The 13,996-nt window shown below is 40.7% G+C and overlaps 1 long non-coding RNA gene across 1 annotated transcript; it reads left to right on the top strand.

Annotated features, from left to right (window-relative positions):
- Nucleotides 1–3: 3 nt before the first annotated feature.
- LOC125327432 lies at nucleotides 4–10,903 on the top strand. Its single transcript, XR_007204247.1, has 3 exons — nucleotides 4–265; nucleotides 1,590–1,625; nucleotides 3,018–10,903. It is a non-coding gene; the product is annotated as an uncharacterized LOC125327432 (long non-coding RNA).
- The last annotated feature ends 3,093 nt before the right edge of the window (nucleotides 10,904–13,996 follow it).

Below are 13,996 nucleotides of genomic sequence, written 5' to 3'. Positions count from 1 at the left end.
GCCCCGCCCACTTCTCTCGTTGTGGGGACGGGGGCCGGCCGCGCTGTCGCGTTCCTTTGCAGTTCCAAGGAAATTAACCCGTATGGCGCTGCGAAAGGGATTTTTTGGCTGTAATTCCATTGTTGGGATGCCGGAGCTTTCTAAAGCTGCTGAGATGCCGGAGCTTTCTAAAGCAGCTGATGGTGGAGGCGTTGTTCAGTGACAGACGAAGTTACAGGTTCGGCACTGTGAAAACTGCACGTACTTACGGAGCTTCTGAGGCAGGGTTTGTTTCAGTGGGGAAAAATATGTCTTTAAATCGCAAAAATCAAAGTGACCAGTGTATAACTATATAAATTATATTAGCGTGTAACTATATACAGGCTCATTCTTGTATTGGTGCCTGAAATGGGGTACAGGTGATTAGTTAACTTCGGGCATAATCCATATGCGCTCAATAGTAACTAGCATTTCTTTGGAGACGGGAATTTTTAACCTTAAAAACCCATCCACTTCTGAATTATGTGGTTATACTTACAAATTATGAGTAAAGATGACATCTGTAGTTTTGATAACACTGCAGGAGGTCCCTGGCTTGGTGCCTAATACATGTGCTGTGGATGATAAAAGTGGTAAAAAGCTGGTTATTTTTCTTATTTCTGAGGTAAAACCTTTGAACAACACGAATAATCCATCTTAAACTCCTCAACTGCAAGATTATACCTACATCCTTTCTCTGAATAGATACAAAGAATAGTCTAACTCATTATTTCAAGTAGACAATTGCTTTATCTAGTATGTGTTATTATGGATTAGAGGGTTACAGCTCTCAAATTCAGGTCTGTACTGTACAGGGAATATCCCTAATTCTATTCCTTTTCCTCAGAACTAAGAACAGCAAACTTTTTTTTTCTGCTTCACCCTTTATTGGGACATTCTTTCATGTCTTGAAGCCTCATAATCTTTTCTTCTTCAACATGATAACCAACATCATGAAGAAGAGCAAGGAAGATCACCTATGTTTCTCATATTTTTACACAAAATATACATCATCAGACTACACCTAGCACGCCTAGATTTAATATTAGGATTGCCCACACACAGTTTTTTTTAAATCAGTAATTGCTGTTTCAGTTTGCTTAACCAGCAAATTGGGGGAAATGTGGACATTTTCATGAACAGTTAATATTTGCTTTTCCTTTAAAGTTTAACACTTTAAATGTTAAGCAGGCCAACATGTTTAGATAAACTCGCTGGTCACCAGTCTGTTTCAAAGTAAGAGTAACTTGCAAAAACTTCTTCTCTTTCCTATCAACCCTTATTATATGCTAAAAGAAAGGATATATGTGCATATACCTACATGTATGCCTGCATAAAACAAACAAACAAACAAGAAGAGATTAAATATTGGCCAAGAAAATATGCAAAACCCAAAATAAAACCCAGGGGAGAGCAGGTGGCAACACCAGTGGCACATATCGCAAGCAGTGTTTGCACTTTAGCTTAACTAAAACCAAGTGACTGCATTTCATAAGAAAGGTCACACACAAAGCTCAGTGTGACACCAACACTTTTGTCTCTCATCTTGCTCTAATTTTATGTCTTTTCAGGGAAAAGAGCAGTGGATGCTGGTTTGAATTCCACAGGTATCTGGCTGTGGGTGTCTTCATTTGTTTCCTTTTTCCCTCTCTCCTATCTTGATATTTGTTTCCTGCGGCACCTTATTTGCCTGTGTGAGCCTCCTGTTATGTATCTGCATTAGGTAAACAAACTTCAAGCAATTCCAAATTAATCATCTTTATTTACCTGGCAAGACTGGTTCTCCGCTGCCACATGACTTTCTGAGGCATGATCCAAACCACACTTTGCCCTTAATTAAGATTTGGGGAGATTAAAAGACAGAGTGCTTTGCTATTTGTGTTTTGTTGTATTTAAAGTGAGTTTAAACACAAACTACAAGGTCAGTGTCACACACATGATTGTGCTGTAAATAAAGTTTACACATAGCTCAGTGATCTACACCCAAGGGAAGATCGAGAATTGGTTGAGTAGCAGGTCAGCAGTGCCTGTTTTTTCACTAATTAAGTTCCACAGGCACCCCAAGCTTTCATCCTACATCTCTCAGCCCTCTCTGGCTGCCTCTGTCCCTACTTCCTGCCTGTGATAAAATCAGAGTTACAAATGTTCCCATGCTCCCTACAACACCTGTGCACTCTGAGTGCCTCTGCTACAGAGCCAAAGCATTTAACTCCAGCACAGAGCATGGGGGACAAAGTGACCTTTAAAAATAAAAGATCAGAGAGCGTGCTCACTTCTTAATTAAACTGATTATCGATGAGAACACTTAGCAGAGCACTGGGAGACTTATTGACCCTTCTACTAAAGGTGTTGTGTCTTCCAGAGGATCCAGATTATGTACCTAGAGATGAGGCTTGGATACATTTCCTACCCTGAGCCGCAAGGAATAAGGTCAGAAAAACATAAAAACTCTGGTTCAGGCTCACATACTAAAAATATAATTGATATTACTGAGTATATTTTCAGTCACAAAGCAAATTCAGCTACTGCATGTGGACCAGTTACGAAGTAATATAATGAATCTATTCTCAAGACCTGAAATAGTAATTGGCCTTTATAAATATCCAATATTTGTATATTTGGAGTGGCTCAGGAGCCTCTTCCACTCATCCTTCTGCTGTCATGCCTGCTGTAAACATCAGGGCACAGAAAAAGCATGGAAAGAGCAACAAAGAACAGTAACATGACAGAGGATTGAGGGGTAGGTATGGCAACTACAGGCAGAAGAAGTAGGTTGCTATTATATTTTAGAAAGAAAGCAGAGATTTTTGAATAGAAACAACAGATAAATGTCCATTTTAATGCGATAAACAACAATCTGCCTGTGCTGATTCCCAACACACACCCAGGGCAATTTTATATCTCAGCCTGGCAATTACACAGACACGAAGTTCATGCTGTGAAAGGTCAGCCAACCTCTACTTGCACTGTATGTAGCCTTTTTAATGTTGTGTTTTCAGTCACTGGATCTAATGGAAAACATGGAAAACACTGAAATACATCTTCAGCATCTTCAGAAGAGGTGGGCTTAAAGGGATCACTGAGGGGACAACACGAGTGGAAAAGGTAATAATAAAGGTAATTCCTCCCTAGGGGAGGGAATAAAATCTGGATTTTGTGGGAAATAGCACATTGGACTGTCATTGGACACAGTGAGATACTGAGATGCATAGAAAATTTGAAAAAATCATGTAGAAAAAAATCAAGAAAACGCAGAAGGGAAACCTTACCTTGTATTCATAATTTTCCACCATCTTCTGCTGTAGTAATTAGGGCAAGGTCTCAATTTAAACTACTAGAAAAAAAAATTAGCCTCAAATATAGAAGAGTGTGTTATAATATTAATAATTTGTATGTTTCAAACATGTTTTTCTTTGCCTCTCTCATTCTCCATAGATGAGAATGACTTCAGTGATTTTGGAGCAGTTGTCTTCAGCCTTTGTGGTTTGCATGGGGTTAGTAAATGCCAGTGATCCTAGACCTAGTCCTTTTTTACCAAAACGAGAATTTAATTAATCTATATTAATTATTTCTAATAATGTATTGCTTTTCATAAACAGTACTCGTGATCATCATTATGAAGCAGTTGTGTTACATATTTAGTGCTGGAAAAACAGCTGCAATCTACTCCTTGAGATCAGTGAAGGAACAAAAATAGAGTAAGAAATGCAGCACTTTTCAGGTAGTGGGGTATTCAAACATCTTTAGCGTCCTGGATACCTCAGTTCTGTGTTTTTACTCCCCAAAACATCATCATTAAGATGATTCCACATCAGAGACACACAGTTTTCTTTGGTTAATGCAGATTTGATTTCCTTTCAAGTTAGAGCACCCGCATGAGTGTTTTTCTCCATTTGTTCTCTGTGTTATTAGCAGCATTGTCTGAAGCATCTACCCAGTGGCAGTTAATAAAACCTCCATTTTGGAGCCTGGTTTTGCCCATTAAAGCTTCATTCTGCTTAAGAAAAGATTTAAAGCTCAACACAGCCATATTTTATTCTGTTGTTACAATCAGAAGCTCTTAAGCTTTTAAATGGGTCAACCACCAGTATGACTTAGTCACATGTTCTTTAAGTTAGTCAAATGCTTAATTAGCATGCTGGATGTTTGCATGTAAAAATATAGATGTTTGATCCAAGAGATACCTTGATACAATAGGTGTCATTTCATGGGTTCCAATTCCACAGAAAGAAGGGAATCCTAAACAAACTGAGCTTGAATTTGCAGGAAATGAAAGGCAATTAAAAATGTTGTTTGCCCAGCAGGACTGGAGAATCGGGCTCTTATTGCCAGGAAAAATCAGATACATGCCTTTGAAAATTTTGGAGATACGTGTGTATCTAAATGCATCAGTTGGCTCTAGGCTGACACATGGAGACTATTGATAAAATTCATTAACACTGGTGATGATGGATTTCAGCATGGCTCATACCTCAAATTTCAGTTAGTTTTGGTACGGAAACAATGTTAAAATTTGCTCTTTATAGCGGTCATTTCTGAATTTCCTTGTGAATATGGTGCTGACTGGAAAATAAAATATCATCATAGGCAGCTTACAGGGAAAAAACAACAAACACAGCAGCCAGTGGAATGGCAACAAACCAGATGGATTTGTGGTAACCACAGCAAATATGGATGCTGGGAAACAAGGAAAGGCAAACGAACAGATTTGTGAGGTGCTAAGAGAGGAAATGTCCCTGTCTTTGAAACCAATAGGCAAGGAGGTAGAAATTCTCCACACTTGATCTACTCCCCAAGGCACAACTGAAGAGATTTGAGTCAGGCAGCCAATGGTGTTTGGGTGTCCTGAGAAAGGCTGTGTGGATCCCTCTCTGTTTCAGTGAGTTGGGAAAGATGGGATGCCCTGCAAGCAGAGGGGCATCCACGGCCCTCACCGTGCACGCCACAACAGCGGCAGGCACACATGGTGTTTGTGTTCCAGAGCATCAGCAAGCACTCCACCACATGTGTAATAATCCACTCTGCTGACTGGATGGCTCAGGTTCCCAGGGAATGGTTCCCAGGGTATTGCTGCAAATTCCCAGTGTAGAGACAGCCTGCAAGATCCCACTAAAATAGCATTTTCTAGGCGTTCATAATCCAAATGTAGTTTAATATGTTTTCTCTTTCACTTTTTTTTGTCCTCAAAATACACACACACTTTAAAATATTTAAATTGATTCATTTCCAGTGTCTCTAGCTGATCAATAGATGCTAAACATAACTGACTTTTTAAAGATAATGATTGTGAAATAAAGGAGTTTTTAAAATCTGCTTTATTGCAGAAGATGGATGTAGCTGTCTCTTGAGGAGCCTTGTTTAAGAGCAATAACAGCCATTGAGGTTTGTCCCTTGAGATGGTGGCAAATAGAACCCAGGGAATAATTAATCCTCGGGCACCAGCACACTAATTACTATTGCTGGAATTGATAGGAGTTTCAGTACCTTTGAAATCTGTTTGTATTTTGATGTGAATATTTTAACCTTTTTTTTTTCCACTCGAAGTAGCCGCCATTCTCAGTCTATTTTCCATCATAATGGGAGACATCTAAGGATGGGAGAGTGGCAAAAAGCAAACCACCTGCTTAACCATCTTCATTCTGACAACATGAAAGGCTACAAAAAACCCTGGGGTTAGTAGCATATTACATAAATATAAAATAACTCTTCCAGCCTGGACTAATTGATCCAGACCAGTGCCTGCCATCTGGCCAGCAGTTTGCTGGTGCCCTTTGCCCCAGCTGTCAGCTTGTGAGTTGTTGTTGCCTAAAAGCAATTTTTCACACTGCCTGGTTCTATATCATTATGGGTTGCAAAGATGGCCATTGTTTTGTTTAACATGTACACACTTGCCAGGGACCTGCTTCTCAATTAAAGTCCTGAACAAGCCCTTGGCTGTTGTGACCACAGGTAGGTGTGTGGAAAACAAACAGCAGAATTTTTTTCTGCTCTTTAAGCCAAAGTTCTCTTCTGTACATTTGACCTCATTTTTCTGTTCACAGAAAATTCATTGCCTCAAAAAGGTAAGTTGGAATTATGGAAGCTTGAAATATACTTTAAAAAAGGCAGAATAATTCCATAACTACAAAGTCTTTACGGCATTTAGTTAGACATTGACTTCAGCTTTAGACATCCTAAAGATTGCCAGCTTTTTATCTGTTTAAGAGCTGTGTTTCTAAAATGTTAATCTTCTTTACAGAAGTTGCTAAAATAATTCTTTTGACCTATCATGGAAAACGTAACAAATTATTAGTGTGTTTTGGTTTTTTTCCCCCTGGAGAGCGACACGAAGCTACCAGGTTAATTGACATGTTTCTTTCCAGCTCCTAATTGCTGCCTGCACCCTGGCTGCACATTTATAAGATATTTACGAGAGGTTTGCAAGCCCTTTGCACTGCCAAGAAACCTATGATGTAGGGATAAAAATGAGATACAGATCACAACTTCCAAACCACCAAACTTATAAACACACTAAACCCTCCTGCACAGATCTACGGGGATCTATCAGCATTCCTACCCAGCTTTGGTTATGTGCATTTCCTATTTTCCTTGGATTGAGGGCAGTGGTTGAACAGTACAATTGGGTCTTGACCTATAGGGGGGACTTCCAAACAATTTGAAGAGGAATACACATTTTTGCACTTCATTTTTTCAATATTTCTAGTCTAAAAATGTTGGATAAATTTTTACAGCCACAAGAAAGAGTGCTACATCATATTAGGCATGGAAATTAGGCCTAGTTTTGACCACCAACTACTTTTGATTCCCCCAGAGTGAAAACAACTCTTTTTCAGTAGTCGTCTGGTTATCATATTATTGGAGAAAGTTCTTTTTTTTTTACCTTTTCTTTTGCTGTTCGTATGGTAAGGAAGTTCTTTACTTGTTTTCACAGTGTGCTAATCCCTCTTCCTTTTGGTGTTTTTATCCATACACATTCCTGAAACTGAAAATAGTTTTCAAGATACGGAAGGCTGAGATATCTTGATTTTCTGCCTGCATGACAGATTCCTGAGGCTTTTCACTGTCTTCTTCCACCACGATGGTTTCCTCCTTTTCCTCTCCACCACTCACAGGGATTGCAACCAGTATTTCCTATCCCACTGTACTTGACAATTAACTGTAAGTATTCCCCTGTGGCCTGGAGGCAGACCTGGGTCTATCCCCCTCTATTTTGCTATATTTGAACGGGGAGGTTTTGCTGTGATCCGTAATGACTTATCCTACAATATCCGCCCTCCATTCTTCATTTCATTTAATCCTTTTGCCACCTTCTGATACATTTCTGACTCACTGTTTTATTGAGTGCTGATGGCTCCTGGCACCAGCCCCCTTTTACTGAATCATCCAGACTGTTCCTATATATTTTGGGGATCGGTTACTGGCTGTGCAATGCACAGAACACTACAGAGCACTCTGACACTTCCACCACAGGTGAGGTGTCCCGGGAATGCCTTCCCAATGACACAGGCAGGGGGGACAAAAAGGGAGTGGGTCATTATCTCCCCATTGCTTCCAGCATGTGTTTCATCCTGAGTGGCAATAACAAATTGGCCTGTGTCAGCTGCCTCCTTGTTGGAAAAATATTCCTGGGATATGTGATAACAAGCAGCCCTGTGTCATAACTGGAATTAGGGATCCAAGGAGGTGGATGGCGTTATGTTTATCCAGGCTGCACGTTGACGAGGTGGTTCCTGAGCCAACAGTGCTAATTAACAATGTGTGCCTGTACTGAGCTGACAATTAGATTTGAAACCATAGGATGGGATAGTTTCCCTAATGTTTTTTTTCCCAGGGTTTTACTTTTTGAGGTTGGAAGTCTGCCTGCTCTTCTGCTGCAGGAAAACCATGGCGGGATACACATTCTGCATCTTCACAAGATGGGTGAGATGGCAAAAGATTGTTCACTCACATAAAAACTGGGAAGGAGCATGCTGGAAAAGTGTGACCAGTGCATTATCGAAGGTACCTTCTGACCAACATGTTCACTCAGAAAGTTTCCCTGAATTACTACACTCATTTGGCAATAAATGTCCAGCTACAAATTCCTGCTCCCAACATACGGAGATTAAATCTTCTCACTGAAAAAGGTTTCTAAAATTTTTAGTAAGGGTGATATAATTTAGTAGTGAATTCTAGAATAGTGTTACAATATTACATAGAATAAAAAGATTCCTTTGAAACTTTTTTACAGATTCTTTGAGAGAAAAAGATTTTTCCTCTATCTGAAACTTTCATGTTTTAGTGGCCTACTAGTCGTACAAAACTGGGGTTTCTGGCTTGTTTTTCTTTCTAAAAAAGGCAAATATTAATGACCATGCTGGGTGAGCTATATCACATTTTTCACATAGGACTTACAAATTTTAGATATAACTCTATAAAAAAATCAGCCTAATTTTAGGCAACTAAATTAGAATTATATGCTCTTGGTTCTGAGGTATTTAAACAATGTGAAATATACCTCAAACTGAAAATTTTATGGCGTTCTCTTGTAGGTTACATGCAGGTAAGCAAAGTTTTCTGGTGTATAGTGGAAAGGGTGAAGAAACTCTTGCGTTTACCAGAGAAATCAGAGAAAAGAAGATTAGGGGTCATGAAGTAAAAGGTGAGAAGTTCTTAGTGAAAAGAGAATTCTGCAATTAAAGATGTTTTGTTATGGGTTTCCCCCTTATTCTCACACGTTTGGCTTTTTTTAGTAATTATTTTGTTGCTGGAAATACTGATTCATTGTAGTTTTTTCCCACAAACATTTGAACTTTACAGAATATATTCCAATTCAAGGTGAGGCACCTGAAGCCTCAAGGATTTTTATTCACTCCTCACTTGGGGCAGGGTAGAAAGTGGCAAAGTTTCACTACCACACTGCACTTGCCTTTGTGGAAAAATCTCTGCAGCGGCGCTGAGTCTGTCTTGGCAGTGAAGACAAAGGTGTGCTCCCCCTTCCAGAGGCTTCAGGCTAAGGATGAGGAAAGAAAGCAGATTTCTGTTGTGAGTTTTAGAAATAGAAAGGTCGGGATGTTACTCTGGGCATCCTGCAGCTCTTCCAAGCAGTTAGGTGAGTGAGGTGCTGCACATGCTGGTCCCTCGGTGAGGCGAGAAGCTTGTGACGGTGTCACGCCGTGGGGACACGATCACCTGGGCCACGTCGGCAGCGCCTCCTCAGAGCTCACACACATCCCCATCCCACGAGGAGCGCCAGACAGCCCTTGTTCACACGGCTCTTCGCTCATCTTCCCCCCGAGCATCCCTCATTTTGGTAATTTTGGAGCTCCCACACGTTTGACGGACAACCTGGAGCAGTTGGAATGCGGCGCTGTTGCGGCATTGCGGCCTCAAGAGGGAGGCAGCGGGCTATGTGACACGGCAAAGCTGCTGATCCTGTCAAGTTCGGGATTCCGTGGGAAAAGAAAGGTTTAAGCACGACCAGAGGGAAGCAGAATTTAGGCACAGCCGGTGTAGATTATGATGGAGTAGTAGCTAGGAAGCTGTTGCTACACTGGTGTATTTCAGTACACAACAAACACTGCAGCTGTTGTCCTAAGGTTCTGAATGATCCCAGGCAAAGCAGACGTGGGTTTTGACCTTGAATGTCCTCTGTAATTTGTCTTCAATTCTTTTCAGCACTGTTTGCCATTGTAAATAACCACTGATCTCAGCACGGCCTGATAAGCTTTGGGACATCCACTTTACAGCACCCTTAGAGGGTAATACTTCATTTGGTTTCTTGGCAACTTCCTGACTGTTCAGGATTATGAAAAATACAGTATTTAGCTGTAATTCTTTCTCTGGGGCTATTCTTTCCATTGGCTTTGTAATCACACCGATTGACTCTTGATAATGTTCTTGTCAATACTGTGTCCCTGGCTAATAGGGGAGAGCTGAGGATATGAACATTATTTCAGGAAACATGACACATATCCGTTGCAATCGATACATGTAATTTGCTCTATCAAGTGCCTCATGAGACAGGTTGATATTACAGCCAGTGAATGTAATAAGTAGTAATAAGTGCTATTTTGACATGAACTTCTTCCAAACGTGAGTGTTTTGGCACAGAGGGCTGCAGCAGGTTTCCACACAGACATGATCTAGCAGAGGATCCTGTGACCAGATATCTGAGATTTCAAGTGCCTCCAGAGAGTTATTTTACACTGGTAGTTAATCATACAGAGACTTGGCAGGCTGGGTGTTAGATCAGAGCTGAGGATCTGGGTGACTGAGGAAGTTTATCCTGCCATAACTTTATAGCTGGATGTTACAAATTAGAAGCTGCTAAATGCTGAAGAACAGCATCATTATCTGCAGCTATTTGGTAACGCCTGATGGCTCTTGGAATGTTCTGGTTGTTTGATTCCTGCATAAGGAAGAAAATGCAGGCACTGTAAAATTGTAATTAATAGCAGGAGTGAAATGAGAAGAGGAGGAGTGAGAGAACAGGCCTCAGTAAGTTTCTGTAAACCTTTTGTCTTGAATATTGTTGTGTGATGAAGTAAATACTCTTTTATTCCCTTCATTTGATCTGATTCCAGGTAAAATATGATTCCCCCCACCAACCCTCACTGATAAGATTTCTGATAGTGCTTGAGACGGTCTGATATTGTACCAGGTTTTTACCCAGGAATTTAAGGCATTCTAATCTAATCTAATCTAATTCAATCTTTCTTATTCTGACAGTTTTCTCCACCCTTTGTCATCACAATCATTTTATTGGGCAAATAATCCAACCTAGTTCCATAATCTTTGTAGTTCCATAACTTTTCCAAATAAGGCCTACTATAACACTTGCTCAGTTGTCTGGTGCACTTAAAAATAAAAAAAAAACATTTTTATGTCACCCCTTGTCTCCATACACTCCGATTTTCAGGACATAAATGTTCAATGCTTGTTGAGCACTATATTTTAAATTAGATAAAAGATCATTGATTATTTCCAAGATTAGTTTAGCTTTTCTACTTCAGAATGTTTTCAAAACAAACATGGAATAAATGCATTATAGCTGCTGGGGAGGGAGCCTATTTCCTGCCTCTAAAAAGTGTAGGAAGCATCTTCAGTACTACTTTCATTCTTAGAAAGTGTTTGATTTAAAGATGTCTTAACCTGTACAATGTGTGCTGAATTGAGAGAGATGGAAAACTAAATTAAAGATCAGAGGATTCAGCAGCCATGCTGAAAGTTAGTGAGGGGAGGAATTCCAAACGTAGGCAGACTTTGGAAAGGGGAGTTGTGTTGGAAATGGTGCCTCTATGTATCCTCTGCAGTGGAAAGAGCAGGATTTATGGAATCCTTGTGGTGGTTGGAAAGCACCTCTGGAGATCATCTAATCCAACCCCAAAGCGGGGTCAGCTAAAGCAGCTTGTCCAGGATTGTGTCCAGTTGGGGTTTTGAATATCTCTGAGTATGGCGATTCCACAGCCTCCCTGGGAAGCCTGTTCCAGGTTTTCACCTGTTTCACCTGTTCCAGTGTTTTACCACCCTCACAGTAAAAGGTGGGGCCGTTAAAGTTTAAACTGAATATTTTGTATTTCAGTTTGGGCCTACTGCTTCTTGTTCTTTCCCTGGACACCACTGAGCAGAGCCCACCTGTCTTTTTCCTTTTTCATTCAGCAGGTATTTATACACAAAGATACTGTTCCACCTTCTCCAGAACGAACAGTCCCAGACCTCTCAGCCTCTCAAATGACAGAAACTCCAGTCCCTTAATCATCTTTGTGTCCCTTTGATGGACTAACTCTAGTTTGTCCACGCCTCTCTTGTACTGGAAAGCCCAGAGCTGGACTCTGACTCCAACCGAGTCTCATCAGTGCTGAGCAGAGGGAAGGATCACCTCCTCCACCTGCTGGCAGTGCTTTTCCTGGGATGCTGCTGGCTTTCATTGCCACAAGGATGTATTCCCAGCTCATGTCCAATTTGTTTTCCGACAGGGCTTTTTATCCAAAGTTGTTTTCCACTTAGATTGAAAAGAGCCACTTATCCAGACAAAAATTGATCAGCTCGTCAGTGAGGATGTCGCAGGAGCGAGTGTCAAAAGCCTTGCTGCAATGAAGATAATATCACCTGCTCTTCCCTCATACCCCTGATATCATCATGGAAGGCTGACATTAGTCAGGCATCACTTCCCTTTCATAAATCAATGGAGAATGGATTGAGAGCAGCCTGGAAAAGACTTGGGGATGTTAGCTGATGAGAAGCTCAACAAGACCCCATGATGTGCACTTGCAGCCCAGAAAAACAACGGTATCCTGGGCTGCATCAAGTATTGGGAGTTAATTCTTCCCTGTGAGGGTGCTGACACACAGGCACAGGTTGCCCAGAGATGATGTGGAATCCCCATCCCTGGAAAAGTTCAAGGCCAGGTTGGATGTGGCTTGGAGCAACCTGGTCTAGTGGGAGGTGTCCCTGCCCGTGGCAGGGGGTGGAAGTAAGTGGAAGGTCCCTTCCAATCCAAACTCGGTGATTCCAAATCACCTTTTTGTCCTTAATGCTTTCTGGGGTTATTTGTTCCACCCCTTTCCCAAGGATAAAGGTGATGCTGACCAGTTTGTACCTGACTGGTACCTGACCAGTTTGCTCTGAAGGATCTCTGAAGAAGTTGTCTGTACAGCAGCAGCAGCAGCAGAAAACCACTTATTTGTTCATCTTGGGCAACTGATGTACACCTGCAGAGATTTCACTCCAAGTTCCTTATCACTCCAATTATATCTACTACAAAAGGCAGCTCTTGAAAGTAGAAAAGATATTGTTAATAGATTCTCAGTGGTTCTTATGCTTTTCATACCTGAAAATGTGTGTCAGAAGCAGGCTGTAATATAAAATCTTCAGCAATTAAAGTTTTTAAAATGGTCTTGCTTAACAGTCACTATTAGTCATGATAGACATGACCCCTTCTTTCTTGACAGTATTAATTTTGAGGAGCTCTGCCTCATCTGTCATTATAAATAACAGTAAAGCTGATCTGGGCTGATTTCTTATGCTAAGCAAATTTAAGTTCCTGATCTTATTTAAATAGAAATTATGTTTTAATTGACAGCCTAAGGATACGAGCGAGGCAAGTTGTGTAAGGACAAGAAATGTCTTTTATTAGACTAAATAGTAGAGTAGAAAAAAATGAGGCAAGATTTGTTAAGCAGGAATGTTTCTCTTGATAGGAATTGTTAATAGCAAAATGTAGTTTTAGGCTATGCTAAATCACAGATAAAATCAAGGCGGGGAGAAGGTGAGATGTCCATTTATTATTAACAGCCTGAAGATTTGTTCAGCATGCTCTCTGATTTCAGGGACTTGTAACCATCTGAAAAGTTTACACAAGGGACAGCATTATTCCTGCAATTCTGCATTCATGAGATTCTATGTTCTCTTTTAAAATTTTAATTAGTGCCATCAAGTAAATTTACCTAAATTACCAGTCAAGACAGTCTGAAAGGTAAGTATTGTAACCTTGGCAAAGGCCATTTTGCACAAAATGAATGGGGGAAGAATTTGAATTATTACACATTGAATAAAGTTTCGTTCCAGCTGGGAAGATACAGGAACCTGGCAGTGGCGAGGTCCGCGGGGAGTATTTGGTCACTCCAAATACTGGACCAGCAACTCCAGTTAGACAATAAATTGAGGGCTGGATGGGGATTTTGCTGGATGGCAGAAACCACACCAGATGAACATTATCCCTTCATCAGTGATGCTTTGAAAATAAGCAAAATGAGTTCTCTTAACACTTCCCCCCCCCCCCCCCCCCCCCCCTTTAATTTAGACTTGATACGTGATTCACCTGCTCTAGTCACACTTCATCCCTGCTCCCCCCCCATCTCCCGCTGTCTGGGCTCACACTGATTTGCAGGTGTCAGGCAGCAGCTATCTTTGTTTATTAACAAAAATAGTTCTGAATCTTGCAGATAAAATGCAGTGTAATGAAACATAAGGAAAATGCCATTAGCACTTGTTCACA

The sequence above is a fragment of the Corvus hawaiiensis genome, chromosome 6 (assembly GCF_020740725.1).
Source record: "Corvus hawaiiensis isolate bCorHaw1 chromosome 6, bCorHaw1.pri.cur, whole genome shotgun sequence".
In the NCBI taxonomy this organism is placed as follows: domain Eukaryota; kingdom Metazoa; phylum Chordata; class Aves; order Passeriformes; family Corvidae; genus Corvus; species Corvus hawaiiensis.
This window is presented reverse-complemented; position numbering and strand designations above follow the sequence as displayed.